This window comes from Muntiacus reevesi, chromosome 4 (assembly GCF_963930625.1).
Source record: "Muntiacus reevesi chromosome 4, mMunRee1.1, whole genome shotgun sequence".
Taxonomy (NCBI): domain Eukaryota; kingdom Metazoa; phylum Chordata; class Mammalia; order Artiodactyla; family Cervidae; genus Muntiacus; species Muntiacus reevesi.
The window spans coordinates 126,359,606-126,373,198 of record NC_089252.1 but is presented as its reverse complement, the minus strand read 5'-3'; the positions used below and the strand labels follow the sequence as shown (position 1 = coordinate 126,373,198).

Below are 13,593 nucleotides of genomic sequence, written 5' to 3'. Positions count from 1 at the left end.
AAATTATCCTGAATCCCATTGCTGACAAAAAATGGAGCTGAGTTTTGAACACAGAGTTCCCAAAGCCAGTACAAGGCTATAATATGATTACGGAAGGCTCCTACTTAGGTGGTCTAGAAAATGCCCCAAGTCATGAAAGAGAGTTTAATTTTGCTTTATCATGAATAGTAATGATTGTGGGAAACCCACCTTACCCAATGTCCTAAATAAAGCGACAAAATTCTCAGTCATTTAGTAAGACAAGTGATTCTGACCATGGTGCATCAGATGACCATCTTCCATTACGGTAAGTCAAAGTACTATTATTCTCTTTATAAAATAGACATTGCAATATTTGTAATTACTCTAAATAAAAGCTACTTGATGACAGAGGCTGTTCTTTAATCACACCTGTATTTTAACACCTGGAACAGTGTAGACCACAGACACTCCCTAGCAACTACTAAGAAAGAATAATGAATAAATAAAGGAACCAACTTCCAAAATTTGACCAAACATTTTTTTTTTTTTTTTTTTTTTAATATTATTTTATTAGTTGGAGGCCAATCACTTTACAACATTTCAGTGGGTTTTGTCATACATTGACATGAATCAGCCATATAGTTACATGTATTCCCCATCCCGATCCCCCCTCCCACCTCCCTCCCCACCCGACTCCTCAGGGTCCTCCCAGTGCACCAGGCCCGAGCACCTGACTCATGTATCCCACCTGGGCTGGTGTTGACCAAACATTTTAAGGGAATAAGTCCAGATAATGTCATAAGTATAAAAATCTAAGAAGCACATCTTGTAAGCATCCACTTAATTGTCAATTAATTTACAAGTAAATGTAGAATAAATACAGTTCTCTTTCTTTAGGTGATCTTTTATACTTAAGGCTGTCATTCATTTCAATTTTGGTTCTACTTTTTCTATCTAAAGATCATCTTTAATAATTAAATCATCCTACCATGCTTTAATTTTATCATATGAGGGACAAATAGGCATGATGCAATCTAATGTTTATGGTAAAAAGTGATAAAGTAGTATTATATGTACATCAAATATTCTTCACAGAGAACTAACACTTTAATAAGTGATATATTCTTTACTTTACCTCCTCCCACCATGCCATCACTCATGGCTGGAAAATGAAACAGGCTTTGCCTTTTCAGTTGCTAAGGGTTTACTTGAGAGTGAAAACTTGAAAAGGGGTAAATCATACAGAGCTGAGTTCAAATGGTAACTGCTGCTTACTAAGTTAGGCTAACTTTATAAGGCTTTCAATTCTTGCTTTCATCATCTACAAAACCATTACAACAAAGGAGGAGTTCTTTTGATACCAAATGAAATTTAATTGTGCAATTAGGAAAGCATCTGACACAAACTAAACCCAGTAAGTGTTCCTTTTCCTTCTCTACTCCCTCCTTTTTTAATAAGAAGTCTTTCAGGTCTATGTGTGAGAAAGCCAATCAAGGTTAAGGGTAAATTATAAATTCAAGAAAAATGGAATTTTTTGCTTGATGACTATTACTGTCTAAAACAGATGTCAATCAAAAACTGATTTCATCAGCAATGACAGTTGTAAATGAAATACTAGATTTCCAAAACAGTAAAGGCAAATTTTCACACGATAGGAAGTTGTTCTCTTTAAAGAAACATACTGTAGGGTTTTATATAACAATGTAATAATCAAAATTTGTAATTATGCATCACTGTGGCAATCTAATTAGCTCTCAGAAAGTCTCAGGAAGTAGATTGGAAAAACATTTTTCATCATCCAAATACAAGCATAGAGACTTAAGAGATAATTGCTTAATTGTTGCTGAAGGTAGAGTGAGTTTATGTATCATTGTTTACCAGTAGTAATTTAGCTGTGTCATCTTGAATGTCATCATCTTCCCCGGGACTTTTCACTATGAGAGGAGGAGTTGATGAAGTCTAGAGTCAAACTCAGATTCTCTAACTCTAATTCTTTCTACTATAAACATCATCCTAATGAACCATATGACAAAATTTTTGGCAGGTAGAGAGTAGGCATTGCTATTTATATAAATTTTCATTACAGCTTTTGTTGAAAGAAGTTTAAATTTTGAGAAGATGATTCTTGAACTAGTTTAAGACCCTCAGTTTTTCTACAAGTGCTTTCAGTTAATATGACAGATAGGAAAAATAGTGGATGGTTAATAAAGTCAGAATTTTCCTTGATTCCATCACTAGAATACAAGAGCATAGATAAATGACTTGTCTTACCTGCCCTTCTCTAAATGAGGATATTACAGGAGGCAATGACTATAAAATAACATTAGACCAGATAAGTTTCTTCCATCAATCCCAATAGTATTAAAGGAGGTTTAACAAATCTAGAATAATGAAAATAGTTTCTAGGAAACCTTCCCGAGCATCTGATTTTTTCAAACGTATCCTCTTTGTATTATTATTTTCCAGTGTATTTAGAGTCTATAAAGAGCTGACCCATTGAGTTCTTAAAAATACCACTGAGTGTTCAGCAATTTAAAAGAAAATTATTAATACACAATACACAAAATTATCCTCTGTCCTTGTTTTCTTAAGTGCAAGAAGTTTGTGAAATACAAGTACAATGTGCTCTAAATATCTTCAGTAATATTTTTCAATTACCAAATTGTTCTTAAGCTATGGGTTTTGAAGCAAAATTGCAGGTGGTCTGTATGACTTTCCTATGATAAACATTTTTCATTTTGTAATGTCTGTTTCAAATGAAAGTTGTAAAAGCTCATTTACTAGTCGTGGACTTATAACACAAGCACATATTCTATAGATAAAAACAAGAAAAATAGTTATTGTAACATCCAGTCTCTTTGATTTATATCATGCTTTACTCAACGCACTGACACTCCTTACTCATGAACTCTTTGGAGGTTAAGACATAAGGCAAAATGGCTGTCTGAGGAGGCCTTACACATAGCTGTGAAAAGAAGAGAAGCAAAAGGCGAAGGAGAAAAGGAAAGAATACCTATTTGAATGTAGAGTTCCAAAGAATAGCAAGGAAGATAAGAAAGCCTCCCTCAGTGATCAATGCAAAGTAATAGAGGAAAACAATAAAATAGGAAAGACTAGAGGTCTCTTCAAGAAAATTAGAGATACCAAGGAAACATTTCATGCAAAGATGGGCTCAATAAAGGACAGAAATGGTATGGATCTAACAGAAGCAGAAGATATTAAGAAGAGGTGGCAAGAATACACAGAAGCATTGTACAAAAAATATCTTCATGATCCAGATAATCATGATGGCATGATCAATCATCTGAAGCCAGATATCCTGGAGTGTGAAGTTGAGTGGGCATTAGGAAGCATCACTATGAACAAAGCTAGTGGAGGTGATGGAATTCCAGTTGAGCTATTTCAAATTCTAAAAGATGATGCTGTGAAAATGCTGCACTCAATATGCCAGCAAATTTGGGAAACTCAGTAGTGGCCACAGGACTGGAAAATGTCAGTTTTCATTCCAATCCCTAAGAAAGGCAATGCCAAAGAATGTTCAAACTACCACAAAATTGTACTCATCTCACATGCCAGTAAAGTAATGCTCAAAATTCTCCAAGCCAGGCTTCAACTGTATGTGAACCATGAATTTCCAGATGTTCAAGCTGGATTTAGAAAAGGCAGAGGAACCAGAGATCAAATTGCCAACATCTGCCGAATCATTGAAAAAGCAAGAGAGTTCCAGAAAAACATCTGTTTTGCTTTATTGACTATACCAAAGCCTTTGACTGTGTGGATCACAATAAATTGTGGAAAATTCTAAAAGAGATGGGAATACCAGACCACCTGACCTGCCTCTTGAGAAATCTGTATGCAGGTCAGGAAGCAAGTTAGAACTGGACATGGAACAACAGACTGGTTCTAAATAGGAAAAGGAGTACGTCAAGGCTGTATATTGTCACCCTGCTTATTTAACTTCTATGCAGAGTACATCGTGAGAATCGCTGGGCTGGAGGAAGCACAAGCTGGAATTAAGATTGCCAGGAGAAATATCAATAACCTCAGATATGCAGATGACACCACCCTTATGGCAGAAAGGGAAGAACTAAAGAGCCTCTTGATGAAAGTGAAAGAGGAGTGAGAAATTTGGCTTAAAACTCAACATTCAGAACACTAAGATCATGGCATCTGGTCCCATCACTTCATGGGAAATAGATGGGGAAACAGTGGAAACAGTGACAGACTTTATTTTCTTGGGCTCTAAAATCACTGCAGATGGTGACTGCAGCCATGAAATTAAAAGACGCTTACTCCTTGGAATAAAAGCTATGACCAATCTAGACAGCATATTATAAAGCAGAGACATTACTTTGCCAACAAAGTTTCATCGAGTCAAAGCTCTGGTTTCTCCAGTGGTCATGTATGGATGTGAGATTTGGACTATAAAGAAAGCTGAGCACCAAAGAATTGATGCTTTTGAACTATGGTGTTGGAGAAGACTGTTGAGTGTCCCTTGGACTACAAGGAGATCCAACCAGTCCATCCTAAAGGAGATCAGTCCTGGGTGTTCATTGGAAGGACTGATACTGAAGCTGAAACTCCAATACTTTGGCCACCTAATGCCAAGAGTTGACTCATTGGAAAAGACCCTGATGTTGGGAAAGATTGATGGCAGGAGGAGAAGGGGACGACAGAGGATGAGATGGCTGGATGGCATCACCGACTCAATGGACATGAGTTTGAGTAAACTCGGGGAGTTGGTGATGGACAGGGAGGCCTGGCATGCTGTGGTCCATGGGATTGCAAAGAGTCTAACATAACTGAGTGACTGAACTGACTGACTGACATGTGGGAAACATTTTAATTCATATTATTTTGCTTCATAACCATTTTATAAAATTATATAGAGATAAAATATCCTTTTTAAATTATTTACTTTGTGTAAAGTGAAGCAGCAAGAGGATACTATTCGGACAGGTAAGTAAAAGAAAATTCTTTCCCTGTTTCTCTCACACTTCAAAAACAAACAAGATAAATCACATTTATATCATTATTACCATGATTATTTGTATTTAATTATTTAAAATTAAAATGTAATTCATGCATTAAAGTTCTTCCGGTGTTAGAAAATCTCATTATGTAAGTATAATTTGTATATATCCTAGAAAAATTATTTATGAATTTCTTTTTTTTGCATCATGTATCCTTCCCATTGGATTATTCTATTTTGATATTTATCAAGATATAGACCTATTATCTTGTTACTTCATTTTACATCAGTGATTCTGTTTTAGCTAAATGCATCTGCAAACTCATTTCAAAACTACCAGGGTATTAAGCAGTGATATACCATGGGTCATCGAAGTGGGTTCTGTTTTTCTATATTTATTTATTTTTTGCTCTTCTCATATTTAAAATTTACTATTGCTTACATCTAGGAAATCATTATAATATTACTAGTTCTACTAGAAAGAATGTCATCAAGAATGCACTTATTTTGTTTAATAAAAACATATTTAGAAAAGCAATTATTACTTTCAAATATTAGCTATATAAGGAAATACAGGTCATAATTAAGCTGTGAAAGATTAGAAAGAAAGGCACTAATGAGATTAAGCTCTGTTTTAAAGCCTGCAGATGGTTGCTATATTTTAATAATTCTAATTTAATGACTATAAACAAGTCAAGCACATTGATTCTGCTTAAAGTTTTGTTGGAAGTAAAAAAAAATTTGTATCACATGCAGATAATATGAGGTACTTTGATTAAATTTTACTTATTACTTTTCCTCTTCTATAGAATTTAAAATGATACGATGCTAGTCAAAAGATATGATGGAACCAACATAAACATTTCTGCCACATATATGTATCACAAGGATTGCCTTGGCCCCTTATCTAAGAGGATTATAGGATAAATGATTATCAGTTCGATCCAGTAAATTGAAACTGAGTTTTAGAAGACTGCACTTTATTTAGTATGTTAGTTTCTTATCTTAGAAAATAACAAGGTGAACATTTCTATTAAAAAAAAAATTAAGGTCTTCTACTTTTATAGAAGCTCTAGAATAATAATTGTCTCATTAAAATACTTACTGTTCTTTAGGAATTCTGGGGTATTTTGTTCTTTGTTTTCTTTCTCTTCGGTGTTTTTTCTAAAAGGAAACAGTATGCATAGTGGTTAGGTGAATACACATAGTGCAGAGTCATTTCATATTGTCATGAATTATAATTGCTTCATTTTATTATTTAACATTTCTACTTAAACACCTTGCAGTATATACATCCAAATACAATACAGTACCATACATAAACTTTAGTAGATATACTATAAGATGGATAGATAGGGATTTTAAAGTTGAAGATTTAGAGACCAAGGTTCTGTGCATAGTTTATACACTGATTTTGTGGAAGTTATGCTATTGTCTACATTATAGTTTTTCAGTTTGGAAAAAAACTGAAATGCTACTAATTTAGACAGACACTGTTGGAGAATATTCTATTATTTTATTCATTAGTCAATTAACCTCTCACTATATTCAGTATCATATAGTTATTATAAATTAAACTTCTATATCTCATGTTATTTTTAGATTTTATATTTTCAGTCAAGTTAAGAGCACTTCAATATATCTATTTACCTATTTTCCGAGGCAAATCAGCTCCAGAATCTCCTAGTGTGAGTATATATACATACATATACTAGTATCTGTATACATTATATCTATATGCACACACATATATAAAATACTGCTGTGATAAGGAAACAACCTTACATCATCACAGAAAGGACAATTTTCAGTTTAGAGAGGAAAATTAAATCCTTCCCAAGAGTCAATATCAGGAATTGTTTTAATGTAATAAAGATTCAAGAATTTCTGATTTGGTTTGACAAGTTAGCAACTCACAAATGAACAATATCACAGTGCTACACAAGTACCTTTTTACTATAAGTTCTCATTAGTTTTGTACTTCCAAATATTTAAGTAGAATGAAAACCAAGACAATGAAATAGTTAAAATTAGGTTGATAATAGGCTCGTTACTCTGTTTTATGAGTTCTCACAGTGTCTATTTTACATACAACTATGAAACCATTATAATGCCAGCAGCTTTGGCAATTGGCTTACATAGGAACTCAGTGGAAAAGATCTGAAATGACAGCTATATTTTCAAAGCTGCATTTAGAGCATCTGTTCAATGGTTAAGACTCCAAGGTCTCCTTTCATTTTAGTTCTGCTTGAAACTCAACTGTTTTCTAGCAAAATCCATTAGAAAGAGCAACAGTAAAACTACATTTAGATTTACCTGACTGCCTCTTAAAATATGACTCTGAGCCACAATCAATTTCAGATAAGATTTGCATACATGGTTCCTGAATACTGACACTTTTCTTATGTAAAACAAAAGCTACAACAGAATGCTCTGGATGTACATATTAAGGTAACACAGTGACATAAATCTCTTTGTAAGAAATATGGGGGAAAATCTGTTAGAGCAAAAGAAGGTTTTCTACTAAAAAACTAAACAATACTTGACATTATATATATTGCATGTTATTACTTACCAAGGGGCAGGCTTCCCAAAGGGATGCCATGAAAAGATTAAAACAGTTTTTGTGACTTATGAGCCATCTGCAGGGATTCGATTTCATTTTGGTCTTGTATGCATATCTATCACAAGGATGAATGGGTAAGCCTATTCTACTGTAAGGAACAAACAACTAGTTTATTTTTAATCTATGTGCTGAATATGGATGTGCATAGTATTTTTCTGGTAGCTAATTTCTGTCCTTTGCATGTGTAAACATCTCTCTTGTTTTTAGAGGGAAAATGTGAAAATAACATGGGAGGATTTTGTACTTCCTGTCATCTATCTGGTTTTTCAGTACTGTAATTGCTATCAGTGGGTCTAACTCAGTTTTCTGGCATCAAGACTTGGTACTTTTGTGTGTTATTACAATACTTTAAAAAAAATAAAATGAATCTGTTTAGGTAGGTTCATTTACTTAAAAACCACAGGCTCTTTCATGTTCTTTTTATCTAGTTTTAGAAGGAAGTCTGACATGGAAAAAAAAAAAAGAAAAATTTCTGAGACTTAAGGATTACTATTGTTCAACAGTGACTAGAAATCACTGCTGAAACCCTGTAGCCCTCATCATAATTCTATTTACAGAACTAAGGAAAACACTGTATGCTTTCAGCATCATAAATACTACAAGTCTGTGTTACTTGCTTTTTTTCTGAGGGGAAGGAACTAATTGCATTCACTTTATTTCTAGACATTTAAAAATGCACAGCTTTTTTTTTTAAAAGAGGACTTTTAGATTAAAAAATGACAATATTTACACCCAAACTTAAAAAAAAATCTCCAGTATTTCATTTTGATGAAAATATTGATTTTAACTGAGGTTTTACTAACACAGCACTGAGCTAAATATTTATTTAGGATTGGATTTAAGTACTTACTGCAAATCTGTGCAACGTGGCTACTTGTAAACACTATTCTTTGACTAGAAGGGCAACAGTATCTCTCTCCCAAGTTTTAAATTTCAAAACTGCAAAGCAGTGATACATTCAGAGTTGTCTTTCTTGTGCTGTTTTCCTATAAGGCCCAAAGTGGTCACAACAGGGTGACCACTTTACAACTGATGTGCTGTCTCCTCAGCACAGATCTTCCTATTGCTGGATTTTGGTAGCCAGCTTTGGCTTAACTTCCTATTCTTAGAACAGTAGTCAGCCTGCAGAAATTATGTTAAAAAGAGATACTGTCCAGGTCATTAGTGACGGAATATAAGCTTTTAAACAAAAAAGTAAAGCAGAGCATGACAACTAAATGGATTACACAATTCTAGATTGGATCCTAGGCCAGTGGGACAAAACACTTAGCTATTAAGAACGTTATCATGACAGAGGATGAAATTTGAATATGGACTATGAATTAGGTAATGGTATTATGTTAGCAATGTATTACCTGTGTTTGATTCTTGTTTTGTATGATGTAAGAGAATGTCCTGTACTCAGGAAATACATTGAAATATATGCTAAAGTATTTAGGATAAGTCATACCCGGTCTGCAACTGATTCTCCAATGGTTTGAAAAATATATGAACTGTGTATATACACATATAATACGATGAATGTATATATAGGTATATAATATGATGAATGTATATATATATATATAGGTATATTATGTTTTATGAGACTGAAAGAGAAACTGACATATGGGATAAAATATAAACATATGGGATAAAATATAAACAGTTGGTTGAGGTAAACGGCACATGAGAACTTCCTGTCTAGAGTTTCAGCTTCAGCATCAGTCCTTCCAAAGAACACCCAGGACTGATCTCCTTTAGGATGGACTGGTTGGATCTCCTTACAGTCCAAGTGACTCTCAAGAGTCTTCTCCAACACCACAGTTCAAAAGCATCAATTCTTCGGCGCTCAGCTTTCTTTATAGTCCAAATCTCACATCCATACATGACTACTGGAAAAACCATAGCCTTGACTAGGCGGACCTTTGTTGTCAAAGTAATGTCTCTGCTTTTTAATATGCTGTCTAGGTTGGTCATAACTTTCCTTCCAAGAAGTAAGGGTCTGTTTCCACTGTTTCCCTATTTGCCATGAAGTGATGGGACCGGATGTCATGACTTTAGTTTTCTGAATGGTGAGCTTTAAGCCAACTTTTTCACTCTCCTCTTTCACCTTCATCCAGAGGCTCTTCAGTTCCTCCTCGCTTTCTGCCGTAGGGTGGTCTGGAGCCACCAAAAAATGGCTTTGTGCCCGTCAAGCACGGTTGACGGTCTTGAGACAGCTGTGGAGCCCTGACTTTGTTTCCTTATCAGCACCTGTTCATCCACACATTTTTTGGAAAGAAAATCAAGGATCTATCACATGAGGATGAAAGGTATACTGTTCTTTAACTAGAAAGGCCCAGTCAAATATCCTGAAAGGCCCCTGAAGCTAGTTTGCCAGTTAAGGCTGATCCACTTGAGAGGGGCCACTTTCCCAGCCTTGTCAGAAGACAGCAGAACGTGCCTTATGGTTGAATGTTCAAATCAAGATTGCTGATGGTGATGCCCCTTTAAGAAAGCTGAAGGGTCGCTGATGGCAGAATTAGTGTCTCTCTGGGTGGCCAGGGGTATAAAAGATGAGAAAGACTTAAGGGAAAGAGAAAACAAAACAAACGGACTAGTTTCAGATGGTTTTGATTTGTCTACAGATTCCGGTGCTCCAACAATTAGAGACTGTGGAGAATATTCACATAACATAGATGCTGACATAATTGTTGGCTTTATAAAAAGGAGAAGCCCACCAAATAGCTTTACAAAGGGCTCCAAAGTAGCTATAAAAACCACACGTGCCCTAATAACACATGATGAAGTCACAAGAAATGAAAACAAGATGACTCAACTTCCTCAATTTTTTGAGGTTGGGTGGGAAGAGTTGGGAAGCAATTCTGGATACAGCTTTAAGATCAAAAGAGAGAAACTGACGTTTGAACCTTGACACTGCAAATTGAAGCCCAAATAACCATGATGTTGGGATGTATGCGTGAAATTTTTACAGTTCTATGTTTATGGGCTCAGTTCGGCACCATGGAAACATACCAAGCTGGAAGTTCAGGGCTAGAGATGAAGTGATCTTCAGTCCTTTCTATTTAAATGGGGAGCAAGTATAGAGATAAAACAGAAAATAAGCAATTTCTCACATTAAACTAGTTCCAAGACACCATCTTTGTTATCTCTTTCTTGCTGGTACATTAAAAAAAGTGTACAGGTACAAACAACAACACAAATTTGCTCATTGGTATCCTGGCTCTTTATATTCATATAAAAAATGCCCTCCTCAAGGATTCATTGTTGGGAAGCAGATGATTTTAAAAAGTAATTATAACTGCTATTTAATAAGCTGCACTCAGCAGACTGCATATATTTATCACATCCATCTTCACTAGGACATGGTGAAGTAGGTGTTAAATCTCTATTAGCACATGAACAAACTTAGGTCACCACTTATTTGGAATTAGTAGGTGGTAGAGTCAGTATCTACATTCAACTCTGTATCAGAATTCTATTTTTCCTTTGCAACAAGGTCTCTGGAGTGTTGGAATGGACTTTGAGAATGTAGAAAATCTATTTTCTAGACATTCCACTTCTACTTATTTGATGTGTATCACCTGAAGCAGTTCAAATGTTTTCTGCATCTTAATGGCTTCATCTATAAGATGGGGTAACACAATACCTACCCTAAGGAGACAAACACTAGGTTATTTGACTTAATGAGGTATCTTTGATTTCAAAAAGTAATTGAATATGTCTAATCTCCAAAGAATAAAAAAGCCTTAAAAGTAGAAGTCTTTTCAAGGAATTTTCAATACATAACCTTTGTAAAATTCATTACTACTCCTGGAAATTTTACCTTGATAGCATTATTCCTACATTAAACAAAAGATTTCTAAATCAACAGAATCGTTTCATCTACATATAAGGATTTACTACTGTGGGATTACCTTCAAGGATGTATTTATGAGATGCATAAAATATTCATCTTCCTATTTTTAACTTCAAATACCTACATAGCTCACACAGAATCAGGGAGGAAGTAAAAATGCACTGTCATGGCTGTGTAGAGATACATTTTCTGTTTCTAACTAGAGTCAACCAAATTTGAGTGAATATCAAAGTTAAGAACTAATTGCCAAAGGGATGGCTAAAAGATGTTATGTGATGACTCAACACAAAGTTCATGTTAATTTAAACAGCCAAACTCTCAACTCTTTAGCTGGACAATGTTTATTTAATCTAAAAGCTTTAGAAATTAAAAACTAAAACAAAATCCAAAAATTGTTACTTGGAGAAAACACCTTTTAAAAACTAGTTCTTAGAATTAGATGCGTGGATATTGGAAATGGTAAGAATTTCAAAGCATAGCATGGGATTTCCCTTCTGAAAATAAATGCATATGAAGTTAGAGTTTCAGAACACCAGATTCTAGATCCCCTATCAGTGGCTGAAAACAAATTGATAAATAGAAAAGACCAAAAGGGAGAAGAAACTAAATAAGACACTGACTATAAGTAAGAACTAACCACTTCATTCTGATAAAACTACTTTTCTTAAAATAACCATAAATGCAATCCTATACAATTCTAAACTAATAATTTATACATAGATCTCAAAGGTGTTGCAAAAGCCTAAATATATTTGAGACAAATGAATATCCAATAAGTTAATGTGGGGGATATATGGTTAAGTCATAATAAATTTTTCACTAGAGAAAGCAGTTGAATCTTCTAGTATTAGAAGTTTGGCGGAGACTTCAATAAAATTTTATGTAAAAATCTGTCATTATTTTACTTGGGTTTGAAAGAGACTTTCATTTCATTTCACCCATGAAATGATATAATGAATAGAGTAACAGCAGATCAAGTGAGGCTGTTTTCTCAGCTTCTACTCTTTGATCTTTTAGGTGTCTAATGCAAATGGCAACTAATTTTCACTGACAAAAGGAATACAATCAAGATTAATTCCTGAGAACTAATTCCTTAGAACAGGCAAATTCCCTTGCAGGCAGGATTCTAGGCAGGGATTATAAGGGCCTGAGTTTTAGGCCTTCTGATAGAAAACTCGAGAGCCATCTTCAATTTAAAATAAAAATATTTTTGGAATTACATATTATATAAGTGAATTTTTACTGGGCTTCTCGGTGGTCTCACTGTGGTTTTTGCCATAGAAGCCCCTAGCACTGGACTTTCATCTTTAAGGTCATGTCATTTTTGAAAAAAAAATGATTTTATTATTATCATTTCCATCTCTTTGAAACAGGGGAGACTCAGAACATAACCATGCAATAATTCACTTTAACAGACCAATGGAGTCTATGGAATATCATCTACATGTGGATATCTAATTTTACTAACAATCAAAGCATGGACTAAAATGTCAATGTAAAGAAATCATTTAACTGCTAGTTATATTAAGAATAGTAAACTTGGTTGGCAGAGGTTCGGGGGAAGCACAAACCTTCTCCGAGCTGAATACAAATTATAGTCTTATTGTCAATATACTGGAGGAGGTCCCATGTCAACTCGCAGCTCCATTTCTCTAATAGGCAAAACTCAGCAAATGTCCTTGTATTTCTCTAGGACTATTCTAAGAGTTGCGTGGAACAAATGAAGCAGAAGAAAGGTCCCTGTCCATAGCATCCCAACCCATATATCTGTATCACAGCACTGAGCACATCGTGTTAATGATGTACTAAGCATTGGCCTGCCATGGAGACAGAGACTCTGGCAATAGCATCTTAGGAGGTGTGGCATCTGGTCTAAGTCCTCTTGAAGGAGGTCATCGTTAGCTCCCCTACAGAGCTGCTGGGCGGGTGACTCACGAATTGGAGAACAATTATACCAAAGAAGTTCTCACCCTGCCGTGAAAGTCCCAGGCCCCACAACAGACTTCCCAACCCGGGGATCCAGCAAATGGACTGAGTATCCCCAGAGAATCTGATCTTGAAGGAGTTGATTACAGAAACCCCACAGGGTTAGGGAAACAGAGTCTTGGAGGGCACAAGCATCAAGGCCCAGGAGAAAGGAGCAGTGACCCCAGCAGGACTGAGCCAAACTTGCCTGTGTGTACTTGGGTATCT

General features: G+C 35.1%; 1 protein-coding gene across 2 annotated transcripts in view; it reads right to left on the bottom strand.

Annotated features, from left to right (window-relative positions):
- SYT1 (synaptotagmin 1) overlaps positions 1–13,593 on the bottom strand; it is a 580,172-nt gene that overhangs the window by 379,742 nt on the left and 186,837 nt on the right. For both annotated transcript variants that reach the window (XM_065934135.1, XM_065934136.1), the window contains one exon: positions 6,039–6,097. The gene's annotated coding sequence lies outside the window, so the exon portion shown is untranslated. The remainder of the gene's footprint in view (positions 1–6,038; positions 6,098–13,593) is intronic.